This window comes from Urocampus carinirostris, chromosome 10 (genome assembly GCF_059441175.1).
Source record: "Urocampus carinirostris isolate Australia breed hairy pipefish chromosome 10, RoL_Ucar_1.0, whole genome shotgun sequence".
In the NCBI taxonomy this organism is placed as follows: domain Eukaryota; kingdom Metazoa; phylum Chordata; class Actinopteri; order Syngnathiformes; family Syngnathidae; genus Urocampus; species Urocampus carinirostris.
The window spans coordinates 37,895,946-37,912,808 of record NC_142358.1 but is presented as its reverse complement, the minus strand read 5'-3'; the positions used below and the strand labels follow the sequence as shown (position 1 = coordinate 37,912,808).

Genomic DNA, 16,863 nt, shown 5'->3' with positions numbered 1-16,863 from the left:
CGTTATTCATAGGAGAAAGGAGCGCACACTCAATCCGGAAATCGTTGGTCGCGGGGAGTAGATTGCTTGGAACATGGAAGTGGTCAAAAAATATTCATAGGCCTTGGCGAACAAGAACAAGAACAAGAGCAAAAACACAGGAAAAACAAAGATTGACGTGTCAAAACAGAGTTTCGCAGACGCTCCAACCAAAAGCGACTCAGAGGACAGGGATAAATCTGACAACGATTTTCTGCTGGTGTCCGAGGGCGGGGCCAATTGGGTGCCCTGGCAACCGTGACACTTAAGGTTTCTTCATTTTCCTCATGTTGAGGTTTTTGAGTTTTTCCTTGCCCTCGTGTATGTTTTAAATCAGAGGATCATGTAATAAAAGTCTGTGGTTTGCTGTAATGTGTGGGCTGTGCAGCCTAATGATTAAGGGCTATACAGATAAACTTGCCTTAACTTGACTTAATTAATCCTTAATCGAGAAAATATTGATATTCTTCAACTCGTCAACACCTCAAATGACACAGCTTCCATCAAAATACAGACCTCCAAATGTAAATATGTTTTAGTGATCATGAAGATGTTTTTATAGCTATCTAGGCTTCACTTTGATGATTTTGGGATGACAAGAACGCACCAATTAGTTTTTAATTATTCCTTATCAGGAAATTGCACTCGTTACATTAGCAATTCAAGTTACGAGCACGATCCTGGGACAATGTAAGCTCGTATGAAGAGGCACCACTGTACTGTGTGTGTCCAACGGCCACTTTCCTCCCACCCACTGCCTCCTTCCTCCCTCCTGTCTTCTTCCTCCCTCCTCTTCTTCATTCCTCCCCCTCCAGACACGATGGCGTGACGGCAGCTCCTCATTTCTCGCAGGTGTACGCATAGAAGGCGCAAAGAACCGCCTGCGTCCTATACTGCGACCATCCTCCTCATTTTCATCCGGTGCACGAAGCAGGACGCCGGCTTTTTTTGGGAGGAAAACTCACGCGGGTTAAAGACGCGTGGAAGAGAGAGAGAGAGAAAGGATAGAAAATACGAAGCCACTAAAACCTTGGGCGGGATTCCATCATGGTTGCGCAAAGAAGAAGTTGACTTCTGTGCTCGTTTGCAGGTTTTTTGCACCATTTTTACCGTTTCCGGATCCATCTTTATCATTTTAGCACCTTTCTCTCCACGCGTGGGATTTATCCGGAGGTAGCGACCGTCCGCGTGCGTGTGGAGCAAGCGTGATGCGCATTGGTCCTTGAACGCACCTCGAAAGGACTCCGGGTACTTTTTCCTGCCCTGAGCTTGGATTTCATGAGTTTTTTTTTAGATAATGTCCCAGAGACTTTGAGCTGAAACACAAAATCACATCTCTATGATCTTCTTTTTATATTTTTCTTCTATTTCCGCTGATTTTATCCCATCCACGAGCACGCGTCTATTTGGAATACATTAAGCGCCCCCCCCCCTTCGCAGATCGGAGTCAACGCGGGAGGGGGATCATGTGCAACTCTTCATTAGTGTCACTTTTGGTAAGTGGAAGCTGATCAGCTGTGTGACGAATGAAACGCACCTTGGCATGCGCGTGCACGTTTTTTTTTCCTTCCTCCTGGCTTTTGCAATGAAGCCATCACAGAGCATCAAGGCGGCTATTGATGGTGCTGATGATGCTTCTTTAGACTTAGGATTCGCGTCCGCGTGCACGGGAAAGGCAAAAAAAAGCATCCGCGCGTGCTTGTGGAAACACATGGATTGTTTAACCGGGCGTGTCTTGGAAATCACAATGCCCTTACCTCCCCTGCAGTGGCGCACTGGGGGATTGGAGCTATTTTAGGGGAAATCCTCGGGGGAACTTCGCCTGGGTCCGATTGCGGCGTTTCAGGGACACGAAGAGGTCATTGGGTGAATTGGTTGCACGCGTGCGCGTGCGCGTGCGCGCGCCGTGGAAGTGGATGGCGCTTATGTTGTGAATTGAGGGTTGCAGACACGCTGCTCGTGGGCCAACTACGGCCCGTGGGGTGATCGTTTGGGGACCCTGCCATAGAAAATAAATAAACATAAATAATGATGTTGTTTTTTTAGATCGTTTTTGGGTTATTTCGGTCTCTTTGGTTGTTTTAAGTCAATTATTTTTGGGTCATGTTTCAGTTGATTTTTTGTTTTTAGTTTAGTGTTTTTTTTGGCAATTTTTTTTTAATTAGTTGTCCTACTTTTGAGTAATTTGTACCTTTTAACTATTTTTCAGTACTTCCACATACGCTTCAGCAATTTTTTATGCTTTTCAATACCCTTTTTAAACTATTTTTGACAAGAACGGAAACAGAACCCACTCGTGTGACGTTTTTCACAAGTTTTATTAGAAGAGAGGGAAAGGGTTGCGCCCACAATCCGGGGATTGCTGGACGCGGGAAGCGGGTCGCTCCGAACGCGGAGGTAGGCGAGCGATGGCGAAAAAAACAGGTCAGTAGCCGGGACAGTAGCAAAAAACGTGGTCGAGATCAGCAACGAGTCGAAAGCCAGGAGAGGAGAGTAGATGTGGTCGAGATCAAAAACGGATCGTTATTCAGGACGGGAGAGCAGATGGGGTTGAGATCAAAACCGGTGGTATTTCGGGACGGGAGAGCAGACGTGGTCGAGATTAAAACAGATCACAGCGGGAGACAAACAGGAGCAAAAAACGGGACAGGCAAAAAAAGGGCTTGCCGTGTAAAAACAGAGATTCACAGACAAACCGACAAAAGGGGACCGACCGGACACAGTTTAAATACTGAGAGGGAGCCAATCCGTCAACAAGCTGCAGCTGGTGCCACATGGGCGGGGGCAATTGGGCGCCATGGCAACTGTGACAATTTTGTTTTGTTTCCACACTTTTACTAGTTTTTGTATTTTTTTTCATAATTTTTTTGTACTTTTTTGGTTATGTTTTCATACTTTTCCTTACAGCCTTTAAATGTTTAGCTTTTTTTGCGGTGTACTTTCTGTTTTTGGGGTTATTTTCGGGGTTGTTTTTGGGTTTTTGATCATTTTTCAGTCATGTTTTTTTTTTTAAGTGTTTTTTGGTTGTTTTGCTTTAGCAGCAAGGAGTAAGAGTCATGAACCAGAACAGGACGAGAACCCAAATGTGTGACATTTCTTACACAAGCCTTTTATTTTACGGGAAATGGGGAGTCATGCACGTTAAGCAGTAGTCCGGCATGAAATGACAGGATTGATATCGAAACAGGATATGGAAATTAAACAGGACAAACTAGACGGGAACGAAAACTGGAGAGAATAATAAACAGGACGAAAAAATAGACAGGAACGATACCAGATAGGAAATGCAGGCAGGACACTGGAAAGAGTCAAAACCCACGTCTTGCGGAGCAGAGGTTAGTCGGCGGACTGACCAAGAGTGAGTGAAAACACTGAGCTTGAATAGAAGGAAAGCCAATCTGTCAACGAGCTGCACCTGGCGGCACACGGGCGGGGCCAATTGGGCACCATGGCAACCGTAACAGTAGGGAAGAGAAATCATGTTCTTTACTGTACCTGTTCACCGTTCCATTCATGTTAGAAAGTTAAACGTTAGAGAACAGTTAATGCAAGTAAATTAACTGAATAAAAAAAAAAAAACAGTCAGCAAGTATATGTGGTTTATTGGTCCAGTATTCTCATTATTTGATTTTATCCTGATTGATTTAATACGTCTACTTATTTTGGGATTAAAAACTAATATATTTGAAAACATCAGAATGTTTTCATCAGTGTCACGGTTGCCATGGCGCCCAATTGGCCCCGCCCATGGACACCAGCTGAAGCTCGTTGACGGATTGTTCCCTGTCACTACTTAAACTCTGTCCTGTGAGTCGCCTTTTGTCGGAGCGTCTGCAAAACTCTGAGAATCTGTGCAACATCGGAATGTTTTCATCAGTGTCACAGTTGCCATGGCGCCCAATTGGCCCCACCCATTTACACCAGCAGAAAATCTTTGACAGATTTCTCCCTGACGACTTAAACGCTGTCCTGTGAGTCGCCTTTTGTCGGAGCGTCTGCGAAACTCAAGCCCTGAGAATCTCCGTTTTTCCTGTGTTTTTGCTCTTCTTTTGCCAAGCCCTGTGAATCTCCGTTTCTTCCCTGTGTTTTTGCTCCTGTTTTTCTCTCGCCACGATCTGTTTGATTTTTACCCCTTCTGTGTTCCGAGCAATCTACTCCCCGCGACCAACGATCTCCGGATCGAGTGTGTGCTCCTTTTTCTTCTCCCCAATAAACTGCGAGTAACGTTACGCGAGTGGGTTCTGCTTCCTCTTTTCTGTCCTGGTCCTGACAATCAGAGCTTTTCTTGTGAAAAACCTGCCTCTGTTTCCACCCAAATTAAGTTTAAGACCCCTGCTGTAAATCAAGGCAATCCAGGCGGCTTTTATCATAGATATTTCACACGTGTCCCATCCCAGAAGTATCGGTCGTAGATGCCATCGTACGTAGCGTCTTTTGCGGGGAAAAACCGGCAAAAAAGACGTGTTCTTGCGGTTGCCTGGCAGATGTCGTTCGGAATTACGCACGGAGGTGACAAAATGGGAGTTGTCACAAGCTCTCGGCGCGTTCTGACGCACGTCCGCATCTTATGGCCGCCGACTATCAAACATGCATTACATGTCAACAAGAGGAATCGAGCAGAGACAAGCACGTGTGAATATTTCATGGGAATATCAATGGGAATCTTTTTACTTTTAGAGGGTTTCCGCTTGACTTGTCCTGCAGGGGGAGTAATGTGGTAGAGTACCACCTGTAATATATTCGCCATCAGTTAATGGTTTTCCGTGCTTTGCCATGCAGTGAGCAATGTGATAGCTTGCTTCAGTGGTGGTGTTTGTAGCAGTGATAAATGTTTTCAGGGTCTGTGTTTGTTTGACTTACCTGGACACAACGTGTTTTAATGTCTGCGCCTTTCCAGACTCGTCCTTGATTTCATGTTTATGTTTCATCTCCTGATGACGCTTAACACGTGACGTGTTGTTTTAGACAGGATTCAGAGCCCAAAAATCTATTGTTAAAATGTTTTCAACCAGTTTTTGCTTTTGGGGTTTAGCTTAAGGGGCTTGCAGTTTTGAGAAGAGCAATACCAATACCTCGTGAATATTTAATGGTAATATCAATGGAAATCTGTCTTTCAGGAGGAGGGGTCTTTGGAGGTCTGATGTTGACTTAACTAAATTTTAGACAGGATTTAGTCAAAAAATTGACGTCGAAATTTCAGGACCAGAATGGAGACAGGACGCGGGGAGTAGGTTGCTCGGACGTGGAAGTGGGACTTCCGTGCCGAGCGATGGCGGTGTCTGGAACGGAAAAAAAGTTGAAAGCCAGAAGAGGAGAGTAGACGTAGTTGAGATAAAAAAAAAAAAGGATCGTTATTCGGGGCGGGAGAACAGATGAGGTCGAGATCAAAACAGGTTGTACTCCGGGGGGGGAGAGCAGACGTGGTCTAGCTTAAAACAGATCAAAGCAGGAGAAAAACAGGAGCAAAAACACAGGACAGGCGAAGAAGGGCTTGCCGTGTACGAACGGAGATTCGCAGACGGACCGACACAAGGGGACTGACATGACAGAGTTTAGATACTGACAGGGAGCCAATCTGTCAACAAGCTGTAGCTGGTGCCCACGGGCGGGGCTAATTGGGCGCCATGGCAACTGTGACACTAAAAATTGGTTACTGTTCAGCCTAACCAACATGGTCGAAATTTTACCAGGAAATTCCCCAAAAGACATGTTTTCGACATTGTATGAATACATTTTTTTCCAACCTTGACTTTTCAACCAAATAAAGACATCTTTGGAACAGAAGCTTGACATATTTCAAATGTTTTTTTGTGATACCCTTTTAGCCTGTTATTGCTGTGTGGGTAATAGATATGGGCCTTCCAGCTCTGTGAAGAGTGATACAGATACCGTGTGAATATTTCATGGGAATATCGATGGAAATCTTGTCTTTCCCTTTTTGAATGGTTCGAATTTGACATGACATGGTGGGAAGAGGTCTGTACTTATTACCTACCAGACATCTTTTGGAGGTCTGATTTTGACTTATATCCATTTTCGAAATAATTTAGTCCAAAAAAAGACTCATAAAATACTATCTCAGGCAGAAAACGTAATGCATCTCCAGAATAAAAAACAAAACAAAAAAAACTGTCATGATAATTGATGCGAGGCATGAGCCTTCTCCTTTGGCACCAACTGCCTCAGACGCTGATTGGCTCGCTGTCACTTTTTTATACCCCCGTCTTCCTGTCACCGGTTGTCAGTCCGTCTGCAAACCTCAGCTTACGCTAGGCAAGCTTTTCGACCCTCACTCTCTCCTGTTCTGATTCCCTGTCTGTTACCCGGCTCCGACTCGTTTTCTGATCTCGACTTCGATTTTGCTCCCCCGTCCCGGCTACTGATCTGTTTTTTTCTGCTCTCGACACCGCCATTGCTCGCCACGGGAATACCACTTCCGCGTCTGAGCAACCTGCTCCCCGCAACCAGCGATCTACGGATCGTGTGTACTATCCTTTCCCTTCTTCCCAATAAAACTAAGAGAAACGTTACGCGAGTGGGTCCTGTCTCTGTTCTGGTCCTGACAACAACATGTGATTGTTAAAAAGTGGCAGACTTTTTCCGATTCGAACAAAATCGAATACGATCGTTGGAGCTGTTCATTCATGCACAAATACAAAAAAAAGCATCCGTCGCCTAAAATATATTTGAAAAAGCGGTATATTGAAAAAAAAAGGTGTTATAAGAGGAGAGAAGCGTTAATATAACAAGTAAAGCGCTAGTGTTGTAAGTATGTGATATTCATCACAAACTCAGATATTGGTGTTAATAATCAACTCTGTTAATGACTAGGAATAGATTGAGCCCAGACCATCTAATTCAGGGGTGTCAAACAAGAGCCAATGTCTGCTTAGTGTGCAGGGTTGGGTAGGGTTACTTTAACTTGATTACTTTCAATGACTTTTGGATTACTCCAATACCAAAAATGCTAATAAAAGACAAAATAAACTAAGTGTGAATAAAATGACTCAATTTTGTGCAGGCTTGGGGAGTAACGGAACACATGGAACGGCAAAAATGATGTTGGCATGCTGTTTGGATTTATTTTCATTTTGTTTCTGTCGCTTTTTGTGTTAGTTTTGCCGGAGATCAAAGAGATCAAAGCCAGGAAAGAAAGCTTACCACGTGTTGTGAGTCACCATCTTATTCATATTGTTTTTTTTGTCTTTTATTAGCATATTTGGTATCGGAGTAATCCAAAAGTAATTGAAAGTACCGTATTTTCCGCACTATAAGTGGTTATAGGGCGCACCCCGGAAAAATAGTTTTTGGTCCTATATTTGACATACATAAGACGCACCGGATTATAAGGCTCTACAATGGGAACGTCGACAAAACAGTCAGATAGTTCAGTCAAACGTATTACCCCCTTAACATTCCCAAAGCTTGCAAAGACGCAAATACGTGTCGAGAACACGTGCGGGTGCGGTGTCCGTACGATGTCACACAAATGCATCGTTCAAAATATCATTCGGAAGGTTAAAGTCTTGGGATTCAAGAAATGCCAACCATTCCTTAGTTTCTATTTTCTTTTTCGCTCGCAACTTTACTGTATATATGACAATAAACACTTGGAATTGAGTTTAATTTAAAAAAAGACCCATCACAGAAACATCGATATCACTCTGAGACAAGATACTGGGAAAATATATAGCCGGAGTAGCTCACTGAAGTCGTTGTGTTCAATAATAATGTGCAACCATGGTCCTTATATATCCGTGAGTGTAGTAAATCCAGGAGAGTAAAATATTTACAAATACAGTACAGAATAGTAAAATACTGTTTACTCTATGCCGTAGTTCTACCCAACATGCTATTCACATTCATCTTTTTTCAGCCAATTGCAGGCTTTGTTTTTTCCCTTTAGCCTATGCAAGCCTGTAAATGCTAAAAAGGATCCGCCCCCTTTACCTCCGAATAACTTTAGCCAATAGTGATCGATTCAACTGATGATTGACACATCTTTTTCCGGCCAATTGCAGGCTTTGTTTTGTCCCTTTAGCCTATGTGAGCCTGTAAATAATAAAAAAGGATCCGCCCCCTTTACCTCTGAATAACTTTAGCCAATAGTGATCGATTCCAATAATGATTGACACATCGGTTAGCCAATGAAACGCCGGTAAATAAATCCCAGCATACACCGCGGACTACTCCACGTTCGGGGGAAAATCGAGTCGGCGGCTGTTGCGTAAGTTGCGAGACCTTGCAAATTAAAACATATCCATTAATAAGGCGCACTGTATTATAAGGCGCATGGTCAGCTTTTGAAAAAAAATAAAGGCTTTTAGGTGCGCCTTATAGTGCGGAAAATACGGTAATCAAGTTAAAGTAACCCTACCCAACCCTGTTAGTGTGTTGCGGTGTATTACAGCAGAGCAAAGCCCGCAGCATTTCCCGCCATCTAACGCAATCGGGCAGGACTCTTGTTACCATTTCTAGCAAAGCCTTAGCGCTCAAGCAGCCAAGACACATGGCTATTGTTCCGAGCGGGAAAAAGTTGACAAGGAGGCACGCATGCCACTTTCCAGGCTCAGTAATGGCCGCAGGGGCGAGATTAATGGCTTCTCCGACTCATCGTTGCACTTGCATTGTGTTACAGCAGCCGCCCGAGGGGCGGGTGTCGTGCATTCGGACGCTATAAAAACGCGGGAGCAGATGAGGGTTATCAGACACCGCCGGAATGGGAACACTATTGATCCACCACACATTTTTAAAGCTGCTTTTGTGCTCATTTGACAGCCTTTACTTACCAAACATACGCTTTCTCACCGAGAAAATCGGGATGGGTGTTTAATCAAACGGTGGAATTCTCTAAAAGGGGAATGATACTGAGTTCAAAGAACAAAGTTTCCGAATATGTCACCTTTCCACTCTCTCGTGACCAATGTCAGACTTATGACCTACAGTCAATGTTCCCTGTAATTTTCCTTACGGGTCTGAGCGTTCACACAAGGTCGGTGAGCAACGCTTGAAACAACAGTGAGCAAAAAACGTGCAAACACAGGTTTCTTCCGACTTAAACAAAACAGGACTGAGCAAAACAGAACGGGAAATGCAGACAGAAAATGCAATGAGCCAGCACCCACAAAACCCACAACCCACCCTTAAGTAGCACATATGCGAATTAGGTCATCTACTGCAGCCGTGCCCTTGGGGCGAGGCCAGCCGGTCGCCACGGCGACCATGCTGGCCATGACACAATTATGGTAACTTAGGGCAGTCACTTTATCTTTTAGCGCCCCCTTGAGGATCCAGTTTACAACAACTCATTTTAATTATTTTGTTTTTTTCTTACTGTATATTTGAACATATTTAGTAGTATACCTTACTACACTGTAAAAAAAACCCTAAATATTATATCATTGGCAATTGTTTTTGGGTTTCCTAACTGGGATAATTGTTAGAGGAATACTTTAGAGCACAATTAAGGGAGTTTTATCGAACAGTACCAGAGTTGGAGTGGGCCGCTATTTCAGCCGGGGAATTTTCTACCTAAAGCCGGCCCATTTAACTATAAGGGAGGAATTTTAACGAATGGCACAGCAATTAGCTCCCATGATGCATTTCTATTGGCAAGAAATTCAGGTTTATGTACTGTTTATTTACCATTTTAATTCAAAGAAAATTATATAAATAGTCCGATATAGTTTAAAACACATTTACCGATTTACACTATCATTAATTTGAAATCAAAATTGAATTGGCCTTTTTTAACAGTTTGTTTTGCAGTAAACTCTTATAACTCCTGATGATTAGCTTCACTACACATATTATGAGTAGGATACTTAAAACATCCAAATCCTCCTAAGCAAAGCACTGGTATCTGAAATTTTGTCATTGACTACAGACATGAGGATTTCCTTTTCGGTGTACTTCAGCATGAACCCCTTCAAAAGTTCCTGAGACAGTGAGCTTCTTACCCCTTCCTAGCCCCGGTCTGTGGTCTGTGCAGCCCTTTAAGACTTCTTGTGATCAGGGTTGGGTAGGGTTACTTTAACTGGATTACTTTCAATGACTTTTGGATTACTCCAATACCAAATATGCTAATATAAGACAAAATAAACTAAATATGAATAAAATGATGACTCACAACACGTGGTAAGCTTTCTCTCCTGGCTTTGATCTCTTTGATCTCCGGGCAAAATTAACATCAAATGCGACAGAAACAAAATGAAAATAAATCTAAACAGCTTGCCGACATCATTTTTGCCGTTCCGTGTATTCCATTACCCCCCAAGCCTGCACAAAATTCAGTAATTTTATTCATAATTAGTTTATTTTGTCTTTTATTAGCATATTTGGTATTGGAGTAATCCAAAAGCAAGGTTGGGTAGGGTTACTTTAACTGAATTCCTTTGAATTCCTTTTGGATTACTCCAATACCAAATATGATAATAAAAGACAAAATAAACTAAATATGAATACAATTATGACTCACAACACGTGGTAAGCTTTCTCTCCTGGCTTTGATCTCTTTGATCTCCGGCAAAACTAACATAAAATGCGACAGAAACAAAATGAAAATAAATCCAAACAGCTTTTTGCCGTTCCATATATTCCGTTACTCCCCAAGCCTGCACAAAATTTAGTCATTTTATTCATATTTAGTTTCTTTTGTCTATTATTAGCATATTTGGTATTGGAGTAATCCAAAAGTCATTGAAAGTAATCCAGTTAAAGTAACACTACCCAAGCCTGCTTGTGATTAAGGTTCATACAATTAAACAGGACTTGCCATTACATATGTTGTTTATGTGTTAACGTATTATGAGAATAATATACTTAGAAATGTGCAAAAGTGTCTTTGATTAATGGAAAAATACTTCAGATTAACAAAAAATATCAGACTTTTTATTTTTAAACACATTTTAAATGTTCTCAATTGTTATTATCTTTTCATTTCATGTTATTTTTGTGGATTTAGGCTTATCACCGGGTGGAAACATTTATTGGCCGGGAGAGGGATGGGCACCACCAGGCTTTACTTGCCCAAGACACACCACAGGACACGGTGCCCTTACAACCCTAGTGGTTAAGGGATCCAACCAACTAACTACCATTATCACTATTATTATTGTTATAATCACTAATGTCACTCCTGTCTGAATTAGTGAGCAAAACAGCCCAATTAACCGGTTAGTTGTTGATTTTAAATGTGTTGAGTATAAAAAAGGTAAAACATTTTTTTGTATTTTTTGTACATCTGTAAATATTTTAAGTTGAGTTTCCTGTGGTCATAATAATTAATAATAATAATAATAATAATTTCCTTTGTATTGTCATTCTTTGTAACAATGTACACAGAACGAAATGTCGATACACCTGACCCGTTGTAGCGAGCCGATGCAGCCGCAGCCAACAGAGGGCGCCGCCATTATACCAATTAGGTATGACTCGGCCGAGGCGCGAACCAGCGACCTCCTGGAAGGGGGATTACTTCATGTGCAGTCCCTTGTCAAGGTTTCTTCCTTTTCCTCATGTTGAGGTTTTTGAGTTTTTCCTTTCCCTCCTGTAGGTTTTAGATCAGGGGATGGTGTCATAATAGTCTGTGGTTTGCAATACTAGGTGGTCGGTGCAGCCCTTTGAGACTGTCCCTTCTCAAGGCTTTTTCATTTCCTTATGTTGAGGTTTTTGAGTTTTCCCTTGCCCTCATGTAGATTTCAGATCAGGGGGTGGTGTCATAATAGTCTGTGGTTTGCAATATTCTGTGGTCTGTGCAGCCCTTTGAGACCGTCCCTTCTCAAGGCTTTTACATTTCCTTATGTTGAGGTTTTTGAGTTTTTCCTTTCCCTCATGTAGATTTTAGATCGGGGGTGTTGTCATAATAGTCTGTGGTTTGCAATAATATGTGGTCTGTGCAGCCCTTTGAGACTCTTTGTGATTAAAGGCTATACAAATAAACATGACTTGACTTCTATCAACTGATGCCACGGATTTTTGAGCAGTGAGACAACTTTTTTTTTTTTCACAAAATAAAAACAAAATAAAAAACAGTCACACTTTGTAGTTGGAAATTAATGTATTATTTGCTTTTTATGTGAAGGGACAGCAATCAATCACAAATAAATTTGCTTTTCGCTAACCTTTCCCACGATTTTCTGCCAATTTCACAAGCACAAAGTGATGAAAATTGTCCTCTTTGATCCGATACAGAATTGAACTTTAAAATGTCTTCCCCGCTATTCAAGGCTTATTTTTGAATTGAAGTAGAGATAAACAACTGCTTCGGAGAAAGACCAGAAAAAAAGAGTAAAATCATTTTCAATCATATTCACGTAGTCAGATAGCATCCCTCCCCTTTTCCCTTTTTCTACATTCCGACGCTCCAAACTCACGAAAACTTGTAATTACACGCGAGCAAGAGGAGTTCAACCTCCAAAGAAGCCGCTGTGACGAATCAGAGGGCCGAATAATCAAAAACGCTGCCTTCAAAGTGGCAAAAAGTGTGACAAGCGATCCAATTGAATTCCTGCCCGCAGGCTATTGGCACCAAGTTCAAAATAACCGACTGAGAGCTCGTGAGTATGCAGTGACGCCGGGAACAAAAAAATAGTCAGGGTCGTTTCCTTGAATGCCGTAAACTCAAATATGGAGCTTTTCTTACATAAAGAGCTGTTCAGACATACAGGTACACGAACAAGAGCAGTTTGAGACACAGTAATTACCGTAAATTCCAGACTATAAGCCGCTACTTTTTTCCCTAACTTTCAACCCTGCGGCTTATTCAGTGATGCGGCCAATTTATGTCATTTTTCTAACGGCCGCTAGCGGCGCTCGAGTGTTGCTACCATTAACTGCCGTGTCAAAGCTATATTATTATTATTAAAGCTTTGAAAACTCTCTCGGTGTACCGTCTTTCTTTGTAAATATGTGTAACCCATGGATAATATGTATTTGCAACTGTATATTTTTGTAATGTATTTATTTGTGTTTATTTTAGACACTTATTCCGATATGATTTGCACGGGTGAACGAAAAATGAGGGGCGGAACAAACGCGGGGTGCCGAGTTAAAGTGGGGACCGCTAAAGGTGAGGGACAGACAAGGAAAAAAGAGGGGGTAAAAAGTTGTGTGTCTTTTAACCTCTTTTGCTCTTCCTTTTCTCCCTTTTCTCTTTCTCTCTTCCTACCCTTTGCGCTTTCTTTTCTCTTTTCTCTCCTTCTGTCTTTCTATTTCTCTTTGGATTCTTTTCTACCTCTACCTTTCTTCCCCCTCACTCACGACTTCTTTTTTTATCCTTTGTTTCTCACGCTCTCTCCCTCTCTCTCTTTCTATTGCTTTGTAGCGCCCTCTCTCCTTTACCCTCAAAAAGTCAAATAATTTGTCGATAATGTTCTGAAAACTTTGTATAGATTTAGCGTTTTTTAGTCCAAGAAATCTTGAATTGACATAAGAAAAGTCAAAATAATAAATCAGCTGTCATGGAACATTGAAAACGTTTTACATTTCAAGCCAATTAAATTAATTTAAATAGAATCACACATAACTCGAAAGTCCTAAATGATTCAAAGTCATTTTCGAACATCAAAAACGAAATTAAATGATCTAAATTCCTCAGGGTTCGAGGTAGTTCTTCGACTTGGGGTTTAAATCCTGGCTCTCGTATTACTATGTTCATTAGCTTGAAGAAATTTCACAGTAGAATTAAAAGGGAGAACTGAACATCCCACTGGAACACCTGTAGCCTCTTCTTCAATCTTAGGATCTCAAACCAGATGATTTAACTACTTGGCCAAAGTTCTTTTGGCATAAAGTCCATCCAAACCCGACTTCTAAGGACGCTTGCCCGTTAATTTCCCAGAGGCTTTAGCGGGAAAAGGGATATCCGCCAATCGGAAGGAGTCAAGTGGTATTTTAAATAAAGAGCAGTATTTAGCCTTCGTAGCTGGATGTGTCGTAAAAATAATTTTATCAAGCACGGGCGAGTGTTCCGTCGATGAACCAAAGCCCGATTTGTCATGATTACTGATGTGACTCAGCTCTGCCCGCTCGTTTGGCGCCAACTGCCGCGGGTTCTGATTGGCTCCCTGTCACTATTTGAACCCAGACCTGTCTCTCCCCTGTTGTCAGTCTGTCTGCAAACCTCAGTGAATACTAGGCAAGCCTTTTACGACCCTGACTCCCACCTGTCCCGTTTTTGCTCCCGCCTGTCTCTGGCTATGACCTGTTTTGCTCTTGACTACGTCCAGTCTCCCGTTCTGGCTTACAACTCGTTTCCAACCCCGACCACGATTTGCTCTCCCAGTCCCGGCTACCGATCAGTTTTTCCGTCCCTGACACCGCCATCGCTCGATACGGATGTGCCACTTCCGTGTTAGGAAGCCTTTTTCGACCTTGACTCCCACCTGTCCCGTTTTCTGCTCCTGTCTGTCCCCGATTTTGACCCGTTTTGATCCTGACCACATCTGCTCTTCCGTTTCGGCTTTTGACCCCTTTTGACCCCGACTACGTCTTCTCTCCTATTCTGGCTTACGACTCGTTTCCGACCCCGACCACGCCTTGTTCTCCCAGTCCCGGCTACCGACCAGTTTTTCTGTCCCTGACACCGCCATTGCTCACAACAGAAGTTCCACTTCTGTGTTCGGATCCCAGTCCGAATCCGAGAGCGACTTGCTTCCCATGTCCAGCGAACATTGGATCGTGGGCGCAGCACTTCCTCTTTCTTTCAATATAAACTTGTGGTAAACGTCACGCAATTGGTCCTGTTTCCGTTCTGGTCCTGACACGATTGGGCAAAATCTTTCCAAGAGTCGTCCAATCAAAATGTTTACTATGTTGTGGCATGGAGGGACCGATCCTGCCTTATGTAGAAATAAATGTATCAATACAGAAATACCTACAATTTTATGCCATATAAATAAAAAAAAAACACACCAAAACATCATTTCAGTTGCGGTAGGTTCAGTTGCAGCTGCCGCAGCCTCACTGTGCGGAGTTTGCATGTTCTCCTATGCGTGGGTTTACTCCAGCCACATGAACTGTCATACCAAATTTAAATTTAATAAAAAATGACTACCATCTAGTGGTCAGATATTACACATTGGGGCTTAAAAAAGACTTACCTCAATCAATGTCTGAAACGCAGGACAAAAAGTTAGCGGACACCAGGGCAGACAACCCTGAAAAGTTCCCTGCCCCATTTTTCACAACTTGAAACACAATAAGACGACTAAAAAAAACAATTGTTGCAAAGTATTAAGGATGGATAATCAGAATATATAACAGAACAATACTTTAAAATTAAGTTTATTATAAATCTACTTATAACATTCATTACATGTATATGACATCGCTGTTTTCCATCTGCTATCAGTATGTACCTGTATTTACTTATCTTCATCCTTGTGTCGTCTGTCATGATTACCCAAGTGGAGCCACCTGGGGTAATCATGTGGCGCGCTGGAATGTGCTTCCTGATTGGTTAATGCTCCCTTTTTAAACGCGTTACGCGGAGAACTCTTGGTCGGAGGATTACTTTTTACCCCGTTTGACTCGCTTGATTTTCCTGTGTATTTTTGACTTGTTTACCTGATTCTGCCTGCCTCCGATCCGACCTGCTTCCGTTCCACGCTACGATCTTCTCTTCAGTCCCGGTAAACTCGACCTGCTTCCGTCCCACGCTACGATTGGCTACGTGTCCTGAAGCTGTCTTCACGGCGTTGCTGCTGACGTTCGACGGTCATCGCGTCTCCCGCTAACCCTTACGTTTCCCAAATAAAAGACTTGTAACGAACGCTCTGGGGTCCCCTGCTCTGTTCTGGTCCTTCCCTGACATCGTCTGCTACAAGCCACGTGAACTCCTCTTTCCACGATGCTTTTAATGTACGTTTACGTTTTGTAGCGTCATCAATTTTGTTAGCTTCTTTTGAATCTTTCTTCTGGAGCTGAGCTTTTGGCTTGATTCCTAACCACTTCTCCATTTTTCTTGGGCTCTCTATGCGTCTACTTTGGCTAATGATATGCAAATGCGCGACCTTATAACACTCTGGGAAGTCTGGAAGCAGGAAGTTATTCGATGCAGGCTTCCGATTGGCTGCCGAGTATGCAAATTGCCTAACGAACCGAAATTTCGAAATATCCGAACATAACGAAGATTTCGAAATCAGAATAAAGCAAACGTTTGTCCGGGCAGATGTTATTTCAGACACAGCCTTTATACCATTCATAGTCAAGGAGCCATGGGAACTTCAAATATACTTTTGGAACAGCCTTTGTTTTTGGTATTTTGATATTTATAAATAATAATAATAATAATAATAATTTCCTTGTATTGTCATTCTGTGTAACAATGTACACAGAACGAAATGTCGATTGCACCTGACCCGATGCAGCCGCAGCCAAGAGAGGGCGCCGCCGACCACTTTTTAAGTCTTAGGAATGACTCGGCCGGGGCGCGAACCCGAACCTCCCAGTCTCAAAGCGGGCGCCTTACCATCTAGGCCACTGAATGTACTGTATTCCTATATATGGCAGCATCAGACCTCCCTAAACACCAACCTGAACCCGGGTTTCATAAAAAATGTCATGCAGGTGTAAAAATAAGATAAAGGAGGACAGTGGTCTGCAATTGGATGCAGATTGACGTTAAGTTGAGTGAGGAGGCGAGGAAGGCCGAAGCTTCGAGGGATAATGGCGAGCGGCAAGCTGCGCTCAGTGAGCGGCCGTTCTAATCCGAACATATAATATCATTAAAGCCGTTGAGGCCTGACACACTTATTCAATTTGGAGAATGCGGGATGCAAAGCGTGTAGAACCTCCAATACATCAGGTCTTCACATACATGGACTTGAACCAGGTTGTTAAAAA

At 42.6% G+C, this 16,863-nt stretch overlaps 1 protein-coding gene across 1 annotated transcript in view; it reads left to right on the top strand.

The window, feature by feature from the left end:
• Positions 1–846: 846 nt before the first annotated feature.
• lrfn1 (leucine rich repeat and fibronectin type III domain containing 1) overlaps positions 847–16,863 on the top strand; it is a 393,123-nt gene continuing 377,106 nt past the window's right edge. Inside the window, exon 1 of the mRNA XM_088345470.1 lies at positions 847–1,514. The gene's annotated coding sequence lies outside the window, so the exon portion shown is untranslated. The remainder of the gene's footprint in view (positions 1,515–16,863) is intronic.